The sequence below is a fragment of the Ruditapes philippinarum genome, unplaced genomic scaffold (assembly GCF_026571515.1).
Source record: "Ruditapes philippinarum isolate M1 unplaced genomic scaffold, ASM2657151v2 ctg1530_1_1_1_1, whole genome shotgun sequence".
Classification (NCBI taxonomy): domain Eukaryota; kingdom Metazoa; phylum Mollusca; class Bivalvia; order Venerida; family Veneridae; genus Ruditapes; species Ruditapes philippinarum.
Genome location: NW_026860708.1, coordinates 86,260 through 95,084, shown reverse-complemented (window position 1 = coordinate 95,084; position 8,825 = coordinate 86,260). Strand labels below are relative to the sequence as shown.

At 30.8% G+C, this 8,825-nt stretch overlaps 1 long non-coding RNA gene across 1 annotated transcript; it reads left to right on the top strand.

The window, feature by feature from the left end:
* The first annotated feature begins 389 nt into the window (after positions 1-389).
* LOC132713124 (uncharacterized) lies at positions 390-2,762 on the top strand. The gene is made up of 2 exons (XR_009623405.1): positions 390-670; positions 1,444-2,762. It is a non-coding gene; the product is annotated as an uncharacterized LOC132713124 (long non-coding RNA).
* The last annotated feature ends 6,063 nt before the right edge of the window (positions 2,763-8,825 follow it).

The window sequence follows — 8,825 nt, the reverse complement described above, 5'->3', positions numbered from 1 at the left end:
TAAAATAGCTGATAGACGCCAAAACTACAAGTAGGAATACGTTTCTAAACAGGGTCATTTCTCAGACATGTCATATGGCATTGTCTATCTTACATCAAACATATTGTTTAACTGATCTTGACATATTTTGTTAACATAGATTTATAATAAATCAGTTTAGCTATGACTACCTGTTTAGTTATTAAATATGCAAATAAGTAATAATTGATCTATTTCCGGATAACCCTACTCAAACCCCTAAGTAAATTTGTTTAAATACATGTATATGTGCAATTTTAACGTTTTTCTTTTTTAAAAGGAGAATACATGTCTTTAATAACAATTTCATGAAGTGAAATAACAACGCTACAGTGCATCATGTAACGCAATTCATTTTTGACGAAATAATTGTTAATTCTTTGTCAGTGCGTCTTTTTATAAATAAATGATTCAGTTTAATTTATTTCCTAATCTTGTAATTCATGACAACTTATCTAAGATGAAGTATAAAAGTGGTATTTATTTTACATTTTCTTTTTACTTGTAGAATTTTTGGATGCTACACGTGTAATGATGCTGTTCGGAATGTCATTGTATATTTTCGCCACTATTTGCTCACTGGTGTATGTTTTTTGTCGACAAGAAAAGACGAGTTTGATAACTGCAGCAACATTCCTTATGTTATTTGGAGGTAAATTTTCAGTTCTAAACCCTTCATATCTTATTTTTGTTCCCGAATGTTTATTTGTCTGTTTGATTGATTTGATTTTATATCACACCGACAGTCACACAGTATAGGTCATATGGCGACGTTCTAGTTTGACTGGTGGAGGAAGACCTCGGGTGCCCTCATGGGCATTATTTAAGGCACGAACGGGCACCTGAGTAGAATCTGAATGTGCCATTGAATACAATATGTTCCAAAAATTATTGACGTATTTTCTCAATAATACATGACTTTTCAAAGGACTTTATTTACAATGATAAAAATAACTTTATTAATTTGCTTATGTAGTTTAGATGGTTACAGATAAAAGTTTCAACGGTCAGTAAGTTTTAACCACCTGAACCAGTCTCAGGATTTGAAAATCGAGTCCAACCCAAGGTGCTTATTCCTTTTATGTTTTGAAGCTATCCAGCTAGATTGTGGACTGGAAATAGTTTAACTCATGTGCCTGTGTCTGTTATAATCTAATCACTCAATATCTTAATCATCAGTATTATACTAGAGATGTCATAGCGTTTTAGAGACTGTACAGCGTTCTAAAGACGCCATGGCGTTCTAAAGACGGAATTGCCTTCCAGAGACCCAACAATGTTCCGCCAGAGCGTTCTAAGAGACGCGACACGTGACAGCGTTTGAGTGATTTAAACCTGGCTTACAGCCTATGTTCAGATAAATGAATTATAAAATGAGTAAATCTTGAAATGATACATCTTCCATTTTTTCCTTAAATGTTTCAGGTATATTGTGCATGGTTGGAGTTGTTGTGTATGGTGCCATGTATCCAATACTGCTGAGAGCCAAAGGTTTAAGTCTTCATGCAGGGTTTGCACTTGGTGTCTGCAGTGTCGTCGCCGGATTTGTAACCACACTGTTCTATTGTATGGCAAGAGCCAAGGGTGACGTTGAATGAGCCAAATTATGTGCTAATTAGCCATATGCAATCTGAACAATAATTGTTCAGCAAAGAGTTCTTTTTAAAAGAACTTTTTAAAATTTCCTAACCATATAGTGATTAAGATTTAAAGAGCTTTATGTATCTAAACAGCTGTCAAAACTCAGGAAAGATTGTCTTCTGAAAATGTATCCAGACTGTTACTGCTGACTTTTTTTTCTTATATACAGATGATTGATGAAAATATTGAAATAGGAAACCAGTCTTTCAATGCTACATCTGATTGGTTCATTTAAATTTCAGATTTGAAATTGAACAACGATTGCACACCATTTTCAGACTGGTTTTGTTTGATCTATCTGTTTACAGCATTAGCTATAGATTGTGCTTTTTAAAACAGTTATTATTTTTATTTAACCGATTTATTATTCAAGTGATATGATATTATTTCAAATCTTAAAAGAATCAGATCTTGAACAGATAAAATCTGTACTGGTAAATTTAAAACTTCTTGATGAACATTGGCTTGGACTAATGTTACATTTTTCACTATTGGAACTAATTGTAAAGGGCCATGTGCTTTAAAAGGTTTATATATTTATCATTAAATCATTGTACATACTCATTTCATTAAAGTAAACCATTCCAATAGATCTTAAAAGTGTTTCTGTCAGAATGTTTGGAAAGAAACAACGCAGTGCATTAAGACAGTTGTAAGGAACAATATGTTTTCATTCAGAAGTAATATTCAGTTATTTCATTTTGTAACCGAGATTATGTACATATTTTTCTTTAACAAGAATCTTTATTTGTATGTTGCAAACTTTAATACAAAAAGTACCATTCAAATGAATACCGACGTCACATTAAAGCCATTATTTTCTACGCATGCGCAGTAGGATTAATAAAATCAAAGAATTAGTTCTTCATGTGTATATATTATTACATTGTTTTGTTCAAAATGATCAATTTAAGATCGCGAAGATAGTATCATAAAAAACGGAATCATCAAAACTACTTTATTAGAGTTGACAAACAGCTGATGTAGAACCCGAGAATTTCATGCATGCGAGAGATTATACATGTATATGCATTTCTTTGAAGCATGTAAATTAAGAAAATGATCAGAAATATCTTTGATAATAATAATCTTTCTGATGTGTATATGTACTGATTTATGCATACAGTGTAAATGATAGGTATCTGCTGATATTTGATATTTTTAAAGTAGAGGAAAATGTAAAACAAATTTTAAAATTAAAAATTGTGTGTACGATCACTTAATAAAAATTGCCAGCCTTACTTCATTTATAGATTTATAGTGTTTTTCAAGCACTAGACAAAAAAGAATACCATTTGTTTTTGTTTCTGTTGACAATTTTTGTTTCATTAAATGATAAAGCGATCAAAATTATTTAAATTGAATTACTAAATAAGTAACAAGCTTTTTATAAAGTTATATCCGTCTGACCATTTTTAAATGTATTGAAATATTTCTATACTACCTTCTGTAATGTAAAGAATTAATAACTTTACAGAAAAAATAATATATTTATACATTTATTAGAACAATCTTTAAAAAATTTGTAATATATCATATATCTTTACAATATTCAGACCATCTTATATTGATTTAATGTAAATAACTTATTGATAATAATGTAATAATTGACATATTTCTAAAACGTTCTTCTGACCATTCAGGTATCTATTTTATAGAGTAACGCAAACATGATAAATCAAACCGACAAAAGACAGCTTATTTGTAGAAGATTTTAAGTTTTATTTTTGTATTACAGCAGAATATTATATTTGATACTATCCTTTATTGTTTAATCAACTATATAGATCTAGATTTTATACTTCGTTGTATATAATATTATGTTATATATTATGTATATGTCATTATTAACTTACAAAATGTATGTAAGTATATACATACAATTGTATATTATATTGATTAAGGATAGAATAAAAATAAAATGGAGATAAAAATATGAAATCGTTGTTATTTTTATATCAATAATTTATATACTTATAGATCAAGAGCCCGTAAATTCAATTTAAAAAAGGTCGTATTTACAATGGTTATGTGTAATGACATACATGGCTGACTGACCGAAGTGATATCTGGACATTTGTTCATTACATCTACATGAACCTTCTACAGGCTTTTATCTCTGTTTTGGATAGCACAAGATGATGGGACTTTAGGCCATGAAAAATATGTATATTTTATATACAAGAGATGTCTGCATATCTAACGTAAATGATGGGTTATACATAAATTCTTCCATTTCAGAGCAGAACTTTTAATCACGTGATCATCAGCATACCATTGTCATACATTGTATGATGTATGGTGTAAATTACAAATTCCTTCACAAGGAACCTAATAGATGAGTCAGATTTTAATGCAATGTATTGTGTTTATACAGCTGCTTTACTTCTGGATTATTGTCATTATTAGGACATGTGTTCAAGTGCATACACTTTGTTATTGCAAGGACAACAGTTCTCCTGATGATCTCGTAATTCTATCACGACGAACCATATTATATTGGAAAACTTATTATAATCACAAGCATAAATCCCTAGATACTTCAATTTAACAAGTTTTCTAGGGAAATATTCAATGTATTTCTGCACGTTAGCAGAGTACAATTTACATTTTTAATTGTAACAGATTAAGATAAAGATACCATCCGATATCCCCTTCCCGCCCCCTCCCCAACCGCTACATTCAATAATGATAGTTTCAGATACATCGCGTTTGCTAGGTATTTTTATATTTATTTAAATTAATTTCATGACAGTAGTAATATACTGAGTAGCATTTACTACAACAACAAAGTAGAGGAAATGTCAACATCTTTTCTCCTACTTACTATGTATTATTTTTGTTGAAAGAACAAAATTTCAATATTTTTAAAGCTGCATAAGTAAATCTTATGTCTATGCGCTTGTTGCTATGGGGTTGCTTTTAAGGGTTGATGCATCAGAATTGCAGCAACCATTTATCTCTGCGTGATCGTAAGATTCGACTGAATTAGTTCGAAGTACTAGAGTCTATGCATCTTTTAGCTCCAGCAGGTGAGGTGATTTTAAACCCTGGTGTTGCTTTAAGTTTGTAACACCTGATGTTAGCCAAAATCATCTTACCTGTTTCGGCGCCATATGATGGAAATTGTGTTGGCAAGCCGTAAAACCAAACAAAACAACAATATCTTATTCATATGGATTTTAAGAACATAATGAAATTCTATATGTATTATCATTATGTACATTTTTTAATACAATCGTATATAAACACATTACAGGTAACTTAAAAATAAACGAAAGTGGTCGGAGCTTACGCTTGAAGTCGTAAAATTAAAGTACTAGATTTTATAATTTTAGGCGGATGTTCCGCATTTTTGCTTGCCATGTTTTTGTAGCACAAACGCCGGGAAACTTTATTTAGAATCGGGTATCTGTCATTCACATGGCTAGTTCTATTTAAGAATCAATATTACCATCAGTTTAATGATCGACCTTAATTACGATTGCCAGTCTTCTTATGGTTTGATAACAGAGAGCTAAGACTTTGAGTGCTATTAAATACGGTGCATGGAGTAATGTATCCTACGTTTTATGATAATTAATTTGACTTATTTAATATAATACTATGTCGCAAAAACACCCGTTTTGATGAAATGATATGTTTACCATTTGACAAGTTTCCTACCTCATAAAGAAATAATAAAAATAAGTCGTTGACATAAAATGTTCCTTAAGTCCCCATGCATAAAATGTTGATCCTCATATTTTTCATTTTATTTTCTTAAAAGTTGTTTTGATTAATGAAGAATATGATACCCCGATATTTGATGTAATTTGATTTCTTTGATATGAAGTCACCTATTCTATCGCTTGTAACATAATCAAAGTATTGGTAACGTAGTATTGGTAATGTAGAAACAATATCATCAGCCGATCATTACAAAATATTTTGGCGTTGATAAAATGTCAAGGAGATGAAAAGCAATTAGTGTTTGAGAGAAGTTATACATTTTCCTCCTAGATTTGATGTAGTTCACGACAAAAACATTTGCCATGGACATTTAAAAAGCTATTACGTTAAGTACAGTGTTTAGTTCGCAGCTCTATTCTATGAAATCATTGTTTAAGGAATTGTATACTAGTAATTTACAGAAAAGTATCAAATGGAGCAACCTATTTTTATGTTTCTATAATCTAACTTGAAGCATATTTTGTCATATTATCCAAATTTTTATATTCTTCAAACTCGCTATATACATATTGTATGGATTGGCTGCATCTTTTTTTTGACTCAATTTGCCACATTTAAACATTCTAATAGTAAAAAGAAACATATTTTTGAACAAAATAAAAGAGCATTCAACACCCTCGGTTTTTCTTGGCATGTCGATATGCATGAACATATACTGCAACAAATAAAAACAATATTTTTTCTTTGTTTATTTTTTCTTTAAATCATTTGTCTAGACTTAATCATTTTAAACTTGATCTCAACAAACCGGGAAATATTTCATATTCACATACGCCGGAAAACTGAATTTTAGAACCGGGGTATCTGTCATTCGCATCGATGGTTCAATTTAAGATAAATTCGATTTTAGAATCGATAAATTAGAAAACTGAGTAAACATTCTATATTTCAATGACCAGCATCTTTCTTTGAACGTAACCTGACAAACCTTAGCGTTATCAAGGAATTGTTAATTTAATTCGAGATAATAATCTTTTAATCAGTGATATGTCGTGACCATTGTAGTGTGCATTTAATTAGTATTATATCTTACCTGAAAAAAAGTAAACCGACAAAATATCTTGAAAGCTATTTCGTTAAAAAAACGTGCATAGTTACTATTGAACAAATGAAACACATTAATTTAGTTCCTTTATAAATAGGCCGAATGATCGCAATGGTTGTAATAATTGTAATATAACACTGAACATTCTTTTAAAATAGTGTCAAAATGAAAATTAGAAAAAAAAAACATTTCATATAGTTACCTTACATCTGTTTTTGCATCAAATACCTATATTTTTGAAATAAAAATAACATCGTGACAAACACATCAGTCAAGATTGTCATTTGGTTTATTGAAGTAATATCTGTCGACATATTGCTTATTAACATTCCCTTTAAATACTGTGCATATATACTGTAAATGCACTTGTTTGCCCAAAGGAATGCTATGAAGCGTGTTCATATTTTTAGTTTACCTTCTTTACGTCAAAAACGATAAGCTCAATCTTATTAAGCAAATACAAGGAAACATCTTAGCTTGAAAATTAAAATTCGTTTAAAATCATGTGAATCTGCAGAGCTCAAATAGCCACAAAATTTATCAACTAAAGGACTTAAATTTGTGCTACGAAACATCATCATCATCAACAACAACCCCCCCCCCAAAAAAAAAAAAAACCCAAAAAAAACCCACAAAAAACAACAACAAGATTGTCCTTGCTATACTAACAAGACCATGATGTTTCAGACAGAAATAATTACACCACATGCGAGATATAACTCAGACGACGGTGATCTCTGAGAGAGGTAATGTACTATAGTTGCAATTACATGTACCAGTAAGTGTGTTGAAGTATTCGGAATATTTTGTGAAACAATTAATACATTTCGTATCATTTTAAATTGCATTTAAGAACTCAAAACTTCCGCTCATATATTCATAGTAAGGATTAACCAATTTATCGTCTGTTTGTTAGAACTGACAGCAGAGGTTACCACTCTGTTCTGCTCTATTTCAAGATTTTAAGTATTTATATTCTAGTGAAATGACGCATGCCGTATAAAAGGCACGAGGAATAACTATCAATGAATTAGAATCTATTATAAAAATATACAATTAAAATATTTACAATCCATAGTAACTACATGTCGACCCATCATGGGATTGGGAGTTTCGAATTGTATATAACATTTCCTCTAGTTAAACATAAAAACGAAGAAAATGTAAGTAAAAGTGAAAAGTGAGTTATTCGACGCCAAAATCTTTCAAAAATAAATGATTGCAGCAGTGACAAGACCAAGAAATAAAAACATGACCAACTGAATTGCTCTGCAAATATGCAAGAAAGAAATGTTCTCTCCACTTAGCTTTCCTCGAAGCATTTAAATGTCTAACAGCGCAGTAATTCTAATGAATAAATTATAAATGCCTGCATTGATTGTGCACGCGACAAGCGCAATTGACTGCACAATCTTGCTAATTGTATGTCAATCATACAAACCAATGTAAATGGGTAACAAGTCATAATTAGTTGTAGGCTTTAATAAAATAGCTAACAGTTGAGACCTTAAATGTCGATCTCTTTGGAAAAAAAATGAAAATTGCATGCAAGCGATCGCAACGTCCTCTTGTACCAATGAATTATAATACAGTTTTTATTTAGTTTAAACATATTTATATTAGCTCGATTTGAAACATGTTCTTGCAACTTATATTTATCCCTTTCGAAACCGCATTCATGAACTAACAAGTACTGGTGTCAAATGAGGAAACATCATCGTGACACGAGTAGGACTCGAACCCATGATCCTGGGTTGAGAGGCAGACATCTTAACCACTAAGCCACCGCTTCCTTTTAAGTTTTAAGTGGCAGCTGTAAAAAATTGCCCCGTACTTCACTTCAGTGCTGTTATGTTTGTCTGGTCCTTTGGGATCATTGATGCCAGCACTAGTAAGTGAGAACCGCTCAAGCCGGTGTTATGGGTCATGAGGGATGTTGCACTTATTCATTATCCCTCATGTACAGACAGAATCAAACTGAGCCTGCAATTTTCATGTAATTTTGTTTTGATTAATGCTTCCGAGGGATCACCTTGTTTTCAGATTTCAGTGTACTAATATATTTTGACGCATACATTCGACATATCATATTCTGATTAAAATATTATTGTTCTCATTTTTATAAGCTGATCAGACAAAAATAAGTAAAATAGATTTAAATATTTAAACAAATTAAATGTCTAATATACCTTGTAATTACAGTTATATGATCAAGGTTAGTATCCAACATTTTTCGTAATTTCTTTACATAATACTAAATCAATCTTGCACATAAGTATAAATATGAAATATTGACATGTTATATAAATGGAAAATGACACATATGACAAATGCAGATGAGTGAACATAACTAAAGTCATTTTATGCTTATAATCTTTTCAAAATCTTC